Raw genomic sequence first — 8,319 nt, forward strand, 5'->3', positions numbered from 1 at the left:
CCGATCCCTGAGACCCGGCTCTGTTATGATCCCACTACAACCAGGACGCTATCAAAGGGTATTTAACTCTGGTTTTACTGTTCTGTTCCCTTCCTCTGCTTTCTCTCCTCTTCTTCTCTCTCTCTCTCTCTCTCTCTCTCTCTCTCCTCTCTCTCTTCTCTCTCGTCTCTCTCTCTCTCTCTCTCTCTCTCTCTCTCTCTCTCTCTCTCTCTCTCCTCTCTCCTTTTCTCTCTCTCTTTCTCACACTCTCTCTCACCCACTCTCCATGGTCTCTCCCTCTGTATTTCTCATCACTCCATTCTCTCTCTCTCTGCAGCTGCATTCTCCACAGTTTTTGCAAAACATGGTTTAAGCCACAGCTATTCAGGCTGTATGTGTTTATATAATGAATTCTTCCTAATGACTCACCCCTATATTACCACAATGTTCCAGATTTAAAATGCCTTCCTCTCCTCTCTCTCTCTCTCTCACTAATCCCCCTCTCTCCTCTTTTCTCTCTCTCTCTCTCCCACTAACTCCCCCCTCTCTCTTTATCTCACTCTCTCTGCTCGCTAACCCTCTCTCTTAATTCAATTCGAAGGGCTTTATTGGCATGAGAAAAATGTTTACATTGCCAAAGCAAGTTAAATAGATAATAAACAAAAGTGAAATTAAACAACCAGAATTGAACAGTAAACATTACACTCAATAAAAGTTTCAAAGGACTAGAGACATTTCGAAATGTTCTATTATGGCTATTTACAGTCTCTCTCTCTAACAGCTTGGTACTTTTTAGCTGGTTACAGCACGGTGTGTACTCATCACTGATTAGCTAGAATAGTTTTTCTCTCTTTACAACCTTTACTCCTCTTGAACCTCTGGCAGACAATCAATCAACATCCTGTCTTCAGTACTTGTGGAATGTGTTCTATCTGAGAAATGTCTTGGACGTGCATAATAAATATTATTGATTTACATAATATATGGACAAAAAGGGACTGTTCTAGGTTACACTCCTCACTAAAACCCTTTTCAGGATTTAACATAGAGAAACCTTTTTACATTTTTTTTTTTTAAAGCAAGTCTCTGACTGTTGTTGAGTAAATAACTTACTACTACATTTAAACAACAACCCTTTAATACGACTATAGCAACTTGTGGACGCAAGTTATAGTCTTATATAAACATTGCCATGGCGCCAATAAGAAACCATACGTAATCCAGAATATACCCGGAACGGTATACAAAGAGTCGTTAATTATACCTAACTCAGGAACTAATGCATGTATCATAGATAATCTTACTACGACCCCAGAAGCTCACAAAGAAGATTTCGATGCCAAATTAAAATATACTAATTTAATCCTGAGTTTAATAGTGCTTATAACAAATAAAAACATATCAATAAACATCCATATTAGTTAACAAAAAATACTTGAAGTACGTATGCTACTCAAATTTGATCCTCAATATAAAGAAATAGGCGAGTCCTAATGAATACCTCTATGATGTATTACCACAGTTGTCTAATAACACATGTGGATCCTACTAAGTCGCGCGATACACCACGATTGGTAGTATGAACTTATGCGACAGAATTATCAAGACTATGCTATCTCTTACTTTTGGAACTTATAGAGAATTAGTCGCTCACATCCCTCTCTAACTACACAGCCGCCACCAGCGTCAGTGGTCAGTCAGTCAGTGTGTCACAAATGTACCAACAACCATGATTCACCCAATAGGATGGATAGTGCAACTACTTACGTTTTACCCAGGTCCCATAGAGCCTATGATATCATACTATATCATAAGAAAGAATCAGGGAATGGGCACATTGAAGATCCAAATAGTCAAAATCAGGGCCACTACTTATCAATGACTAGTGTGATGAGCTTGAACTTTGGTAAGGTGTATTTGTTGTCTTTATCTTCTTGACCATTGGTGTGTTGTGATTGTGTATCGTTGGTAGTCGAATACTATATATCCTGTAATTGCTGGATTTGACCTTTATTTTTAATCCCAGGCCCCGCCCAGGCAGGAGGCCTTTTGCCTTCGGGTAGGCCGTCATTGTAAATTAGAATGTGTTCTTTAACTGACTGCCTAGTTAAATAAAGGGTTAAATAAATAAAATAAATAAATACAAGTTGAGATGCAGCAGTGTCTTTGTGATAAGAGTGAAGATGGCCCTAACATAACAACCACTAACAAATATTACACGGTAATAAGTGATAAATAATTGTGAAAATGCCAACGTTACAAATTTGATAGTTTGGCAATATCATATCCTCTACGTAAGTACATTTGTGCGGATAGAAAAATAAATGAATAACCATCTTTTGGTTAAATATTTAGGAAAGGTAAACGTCCAGAATCCAAAATTCTTATAGACTTTACCTTGTAAAAATTGTCTTATTTGGCATTTACCCTTTTGCGGGTATAGTTGAATAAGGATTCACTGGATATTATGAATAATTTCGCTCAGAATAGAAAGAGAGAGAGTGGGTAAAGTGAAATCATGATATGGTAATTGTGAATAAGTGATAATAATATTGATGAATATGTTGATAAATACATGATAAAATAAAATAAATTGTGATAGGTTGGTAAAGATTGTATAATCAATAACATGATCATTTATAATTTAGTGAATACGCTGAGTAATAAAATAAATATGTCGTCGTATCAAGTGATAATACATCATTGCAATAAGATGATAATAAAATAATTGTTGCCTAAGTTATTAAAAATAATAAATAATCGATTGATAAGTGATAATAAATTATCTGTAATAAGTTTATACATTAAATAATTGCTGCATAATAAAGATTGATAAACTAATTGTTGATAAGTGATTCTAAATAAATTGTAGATAAGTGATATATAATCAAGTTGTCTGATACGCGATAATTAAATAAGTGTGCATAAGTATTAGATAGATAATCTCTTCGATAAGTGATAATTAATAAATTTGTTGATAATGATAGTGAATTGAATTGTGCCTAGGTGATAATTATTACTCGATTGTGACATATTGCCGTGATAATTAATTATTTGTGAATAAGTGATAATATATATTAATTATTGTGATAAGCGATAATATTAATGCTTGACTTCACATAAACTGAGAACTGATTATCTAATCTTACCACCACGCCATGCTATTATATCACTTTATTATTTTTATTTTCGCTCTTCTACGTAAAACGTACAGTCTGTTCAAACAAGACAAGCTTTCAAGCGCACTCGATTGACTAAACCTGACTTACTTCTCTAAGGAGACGGAGGCTCTCCCTACTCTGTCAGTACATTCTCGATAATGGCATAGCCCATTGCATTAGTACTCGAAGTGCATTTAGACAATTGACACAAGAGCTTCTCATTCAAACAGCAGCTAGACACCTATACAGAAAGAAAATAGGCATGTCATTTGATGTGAGATGACAAACATTAAGATTTCTACATTGCGCCCCTAGCTATAGGCTAATCTGCAGCTTCAAGTGTGAGGTGCGCGTTTGATCTTGCTCAAGCACAAGCTGAGTTATTGTGCTTTGTAACAGTTATACTGTGCTCGACGTGTGTCTGACGCGTTAGTTCCTTGTTTTTGATTATCTTATGCTCGTTAGGTTCGGTCAGCGTGTGAGGCGTGATCTTATGGCGTGCTGGAGTCAGTTTACTATGTCTATTTTGTCTAAGTATGACTCTTTTCTCCTATTAGTGTTTTGGCACCCTACGTATGGTTCTCAAATACGAGCCAGCGTGATCGCTTCGTTGGTCGTGCGTGATTGCAGATCGATACTTTAGAGTAGGCCCGTGGTTTGTCTCCTCTTTGTGTGCGCGTGTCTTATTTTACTCGCTAGCTTTAGTGTGCGTCGATATTTCACCTACGTTACGTATTCTGATATTCGTTTCTATACTCGTTTGTCTATCTCTTGTTAGTTGTGTCAGTTTTTGCTATTAAACAATTATAGAGACGAACATCTTAACCATCTCCGCCGTGATATTTGGTCACGATCGCTTCATACTACCTCAAGTACGAAAGAGAATCAGAGATCGAGTTACATTACCTGTTACGTATTAATATCTATGTGTGACTCATCTGAAGATAGATCTATATGTGACGTTACTACTGTTATTCTGTTGTTCGCTCAGAATGATAAGATGATTTTTCAATCCCCTTAAATGAAAAACTCAGCTCGGTAGTCAAACGCGTCGTTTTGATTTGTGCGTGTTAAAGCTGAACCAAACCCAACGGTCAGTGATTTCATATAGCCCTAGCGAGAATTCAAGTGAACATAGCTCGACCCACGATAGCATAAGGTATTGGAACAATAATAAGTTAGATGAATGTAGGAAGAGCGCATAAGCTAAAAACATATAGCGCTACTACAAGACTGTATTCTCAGACAATGAATTACACAGGAAATAAACCGTGGTTACTCAGTGTATAAAACAGATTCTTTAGTCCTACTTGATACACAACGAAAAGTCCAGGTTCAGACAACTAAAAGTATTTACTCTAAAAGAATAACATATTTCTCCGACTTCAAATTTACATTTCTGACGCACATCACTCAGTTATTCTGGTCAACGAGATCACCGGTACTTTGAGAGGATGATTTACGAGTTGCCGATGTGGGTGACATCGAAACCAGAAAAAAGTGGTCTGATCACTATTATCTCCATCAGCCCACAAAGTCACAATTGGCTAATATCTTAAAAATCTCATTGAAAGAGACAAAAGAATGTGCTTCCTTTGAAGGTCTTAATTTAGACACTAGGCGTAAGGCGTTAGCATGCACCAGAGTTCAGCAGTGTAAGTTACGATTTATTGTTAAGTACTAAGATTCGCGATTGTTGAGTTTAAACATCTTACAGCAATCTTCTGTGAAGAGACGATTTATACACATAATGTTAGATAAGTAAATAAGGCGGTAGTAGCCAGTAATTATGACTCTTGCTGGACTGTACGGTAATACTAGCTGATCGACCAGACGACCATCTCTAGATGCTTATTAGCTGGTCAAAAGTAGTGCACTATATAGGGAATAGGGTGTCCTTTGTGWCACACTGACTGACTGACCACTGAGCTGGGGCGGGTTGTGTGGAGGATGAGGGATTTAATCAAAGAGCTGTACTGAATCTGTGCATATTACAGTGTGTGTTGGGCCTTAGTAGGTCACTGGTATTACACGGGTAACATTAGGGTATCATACCATTCTTAGGGATCAAATAAGCATCAGTATTTTTGTACTAATTAGTATTAGTATTTTTGTACTAATTAGTATTAGTATTTTTGTAGTAATTAGTATTAGTATTTTTGGACAAATTCCTAAGCCTGGCTATAGTCATAACATGCATAGTCCTGGCTATTAATTAAATTGTCTCATATTCTTTACTATTTTTTGCATGCACATGTTATAGAACATTTCTCCAAGTGCATGTGAAAGGTGTTTAAAATGTAGTAGTAAGTTATTTCACTCAACAACAGTCAGAGACTTGCTTTAAAAAAAAAATTTTTTTTTTAAGGTTTCTCTATGTTAAATCCTGAAAAGGGTTTTAGTGAGGAGTGTAACCTAGAACAGTCCCTTTTTGTCSATATATTATGTAAATCAATAATATTTATTATGCACGTCCAAGACACTTTCTCAGAATAGAACACATTCCACAAGTACTGAAGACAGGATGTTGATTGATTGTCTGCCAGAGGTTCAAGAGGAGTAGCAGGTGTAAAGAGAGAAAACTATTCTAGCTAATCAGTGATGAGTACACACCGTGCTGTAACCAGCTAAAAAGTACCAAGCTGTTAGAGAGAGAGAGAGACTGTAAATAGCCATAATAGAACATTCGAAATGTCTCTAGTCCTTTGAAACTTTTATTGAGTGTAATGTTTACTGTTCAATTCTGGTTGTTTAATTTCACTTTTGTTTATTATCTATTTAACTTGCTTTGGCAATGTAAAACATTTTTCCTGCCAATAAAGCCCTTCGATTGAATTAAGAGAGAGGGTTAAGCGAGACAGAGAGAGTGAGATAAAGAGAGAGGGGGGAGTTAGTGGGAGAGAGAGAGAGAGAGAAAAGAGAGAGAGGGGGAATTAGTGAGAGAGAGAGAGAGAGGAGAGGAATGCATTTTAAATCTGGACATTGTGGTAATATAGGGGTGAGTCATTAGGAAGAATTCATTATATAAACACATACAGCCTGAATAGCTGTGGCTTAAAACCATGTTTTGCAAAAACCTGTGGAAGAATGCAGCTGCAGAAGAGAGAGAGATGGAGTGAGTGAGAAAATACAGAGGGAGGAGACATGGAGAGTGGAGTGAAGAGAGAGAGAAGAGAGAGAGAGAGAGAGAGAGAGAGAAGAAGAAGAGAGACGGAGAGAGAGAGAGAGAGAGAGAGAGAGAGAGAGAGAGAGAGGAGAGAGAGAGAGAGAGCGAGAGGAGAGAGAGAGAAGAGAGAGAAGAGAGAGAGAAAGACAGAGACGAGAGAGAGGAACAGAAGGAGGAACAGAACAGTTAACCAGAGTAAATACCCTTTGATAGCGTCCTGGGATTGTAGTGGGATCATAACAGAGCCGGGTCTCAGGGATCGAGATTTACGGCCACAATCCCTCCCTCGGCTCTCCCACTTGCCTCTACTGAGCCTCCTGCTGCAGAGGCACTTGCCACAAGGCATCTTCAAGTTACAGGCTGTTTGTCATTCCAAATGGTGGTCCTGACTGGTCCAGCCCGACTCTCAACTGCTTTAGTTTTTTTTTGATGGGGATAAGTTTATTTATCCCTAGTGTGTGTGTGTGTGTGTGTGTGTGTGTGGTGTGTGTGTGTGTGTGTGTGTGTGTGTGTGTGTGGTGTGTGTGTGTGTGTGTGTTGTGTGTGTGTGTTGCTGTGTGTGTGTTGTGTGTGTGTGTCGTGTGTGTGTGTGTGTGTGTGGTGTGTGTGTGTGTGTTGTGTGTGTGCGTGTGTGTGTGTGTGTTTGCCTGCGTGAGCTTTTGGAAAGGAGGGAGAGCCAAGCAGATGGTACAGTGGTTTGTACAGGTGCCACTGAGGTCGGAGGGAAAAACTAGGTTCATTTCCAGGGCAGAAAATCTTTTGAAAAATGTTTAACTTCATGAAAAAGACAGAAAGGAAAATGGCACTTTGGAAAGTTTGGATGCAATGAAATGTAGAAAGAAGAATACATTCTTTAAACAAAATGGAAATCAACTTCGACAAAAACAAGGATTATATTTGAAACTAAACAAAACAAATCAAAACTAATTTTATTTTTCACATATTTTTCACATGCGCCGAATACAACAGTTCACCTTACAGTGAAATTCTTACCTACAAGCCCTGAAACCAACAATGTAGTTTTAAGAAAAATAAGTGTTGAGTAAAAATTAGAGGTACGCAGGAATCAGGAGGATAGAATTTTGGCTTTTGCCAAATGGAGGGCGAGCTTTGTCCGCTTATCTGTGTGTGGAGTAAAGGTGGTCTAGAGTTTTTTCCCTCTGGTTACACATTTACCATGCTGGTAAAAACGGATTTAAGTTTCCCTGCATTAAAGTCCCCGGCCACTAGGAGCGCTGCCTCTGGATGAGCGTTTTCCTGTTTGTCCATTTACAGCTCATTGAGTGCGGTCTTAGTGCCAGCATCGGTTTGTGGTGGTAAAAGGGCAGCTACGAAACGTATAAACTCAGCAAAAAAAGAAAYGTCCTCTCACTGTCAACTGCGTTTATTTTCAGCAAACTTAACATGTGTAAATATTTGTATGAACATAACAATATTCAACAACTGAGACATAAACTGAACAAGTTCCACAGACATGTGACTAACAGAAATCCAGACCTCCATGGGTTGATAAATTTGATTTCAATTGATCATTTTTCTGTGATTTTGCTGTCAGCACATTCAACTATGTAAAGAAAAAAGTATTTAATAAGAATATTTCATTCATTCAGATCTAGGATGTGTTATTTTAGTGTTTTATTTTAGAAATCCAGGTGATTTCAAAGAGTTCACATACTTTTTCTTGCCACTCTACATATGAGATGAGTAATGCAAGATATGTAAACATTATTAAAGTGGCATTATTAAAGTGACCAGTGATCCATTTATTAAAATGGCCAATGATCTTGAGTCTGTATGGAGGCAGCAGCCTCTCTGTGTTTAGTGATGGCTGTTTAACAGTCTGATGGCCTTCTATCCACGGCCATCTATCCACGGTTTCTGGTTAGGGTAGGTTTTAATAGTCACAGTGGGTACAACATCTTATAAAATCACTCCCCGAAATAGCATAGAAATCGATGTTATTCTCTGAGTATGCCCGGAACATTTACCAGTCTGCGTGATCTGTTCTGGACT

This window comes from Salvelinus sp. IW2-2015, unplaced genomic scaffold (assembly GCF_002910315.2).
Source record: "Salvelinus sp. IW2-2015 unplaced genomic scaffold, ASM291031v2 Un_scaffold3625, whole genome shotgun sequence".
NCBI lineage: Eukaryota > Metazoa > Chordata > Actinopteri > Salmoniformes > Salmonidae > Salvelinus > Salvelinus sp. IW2-2015.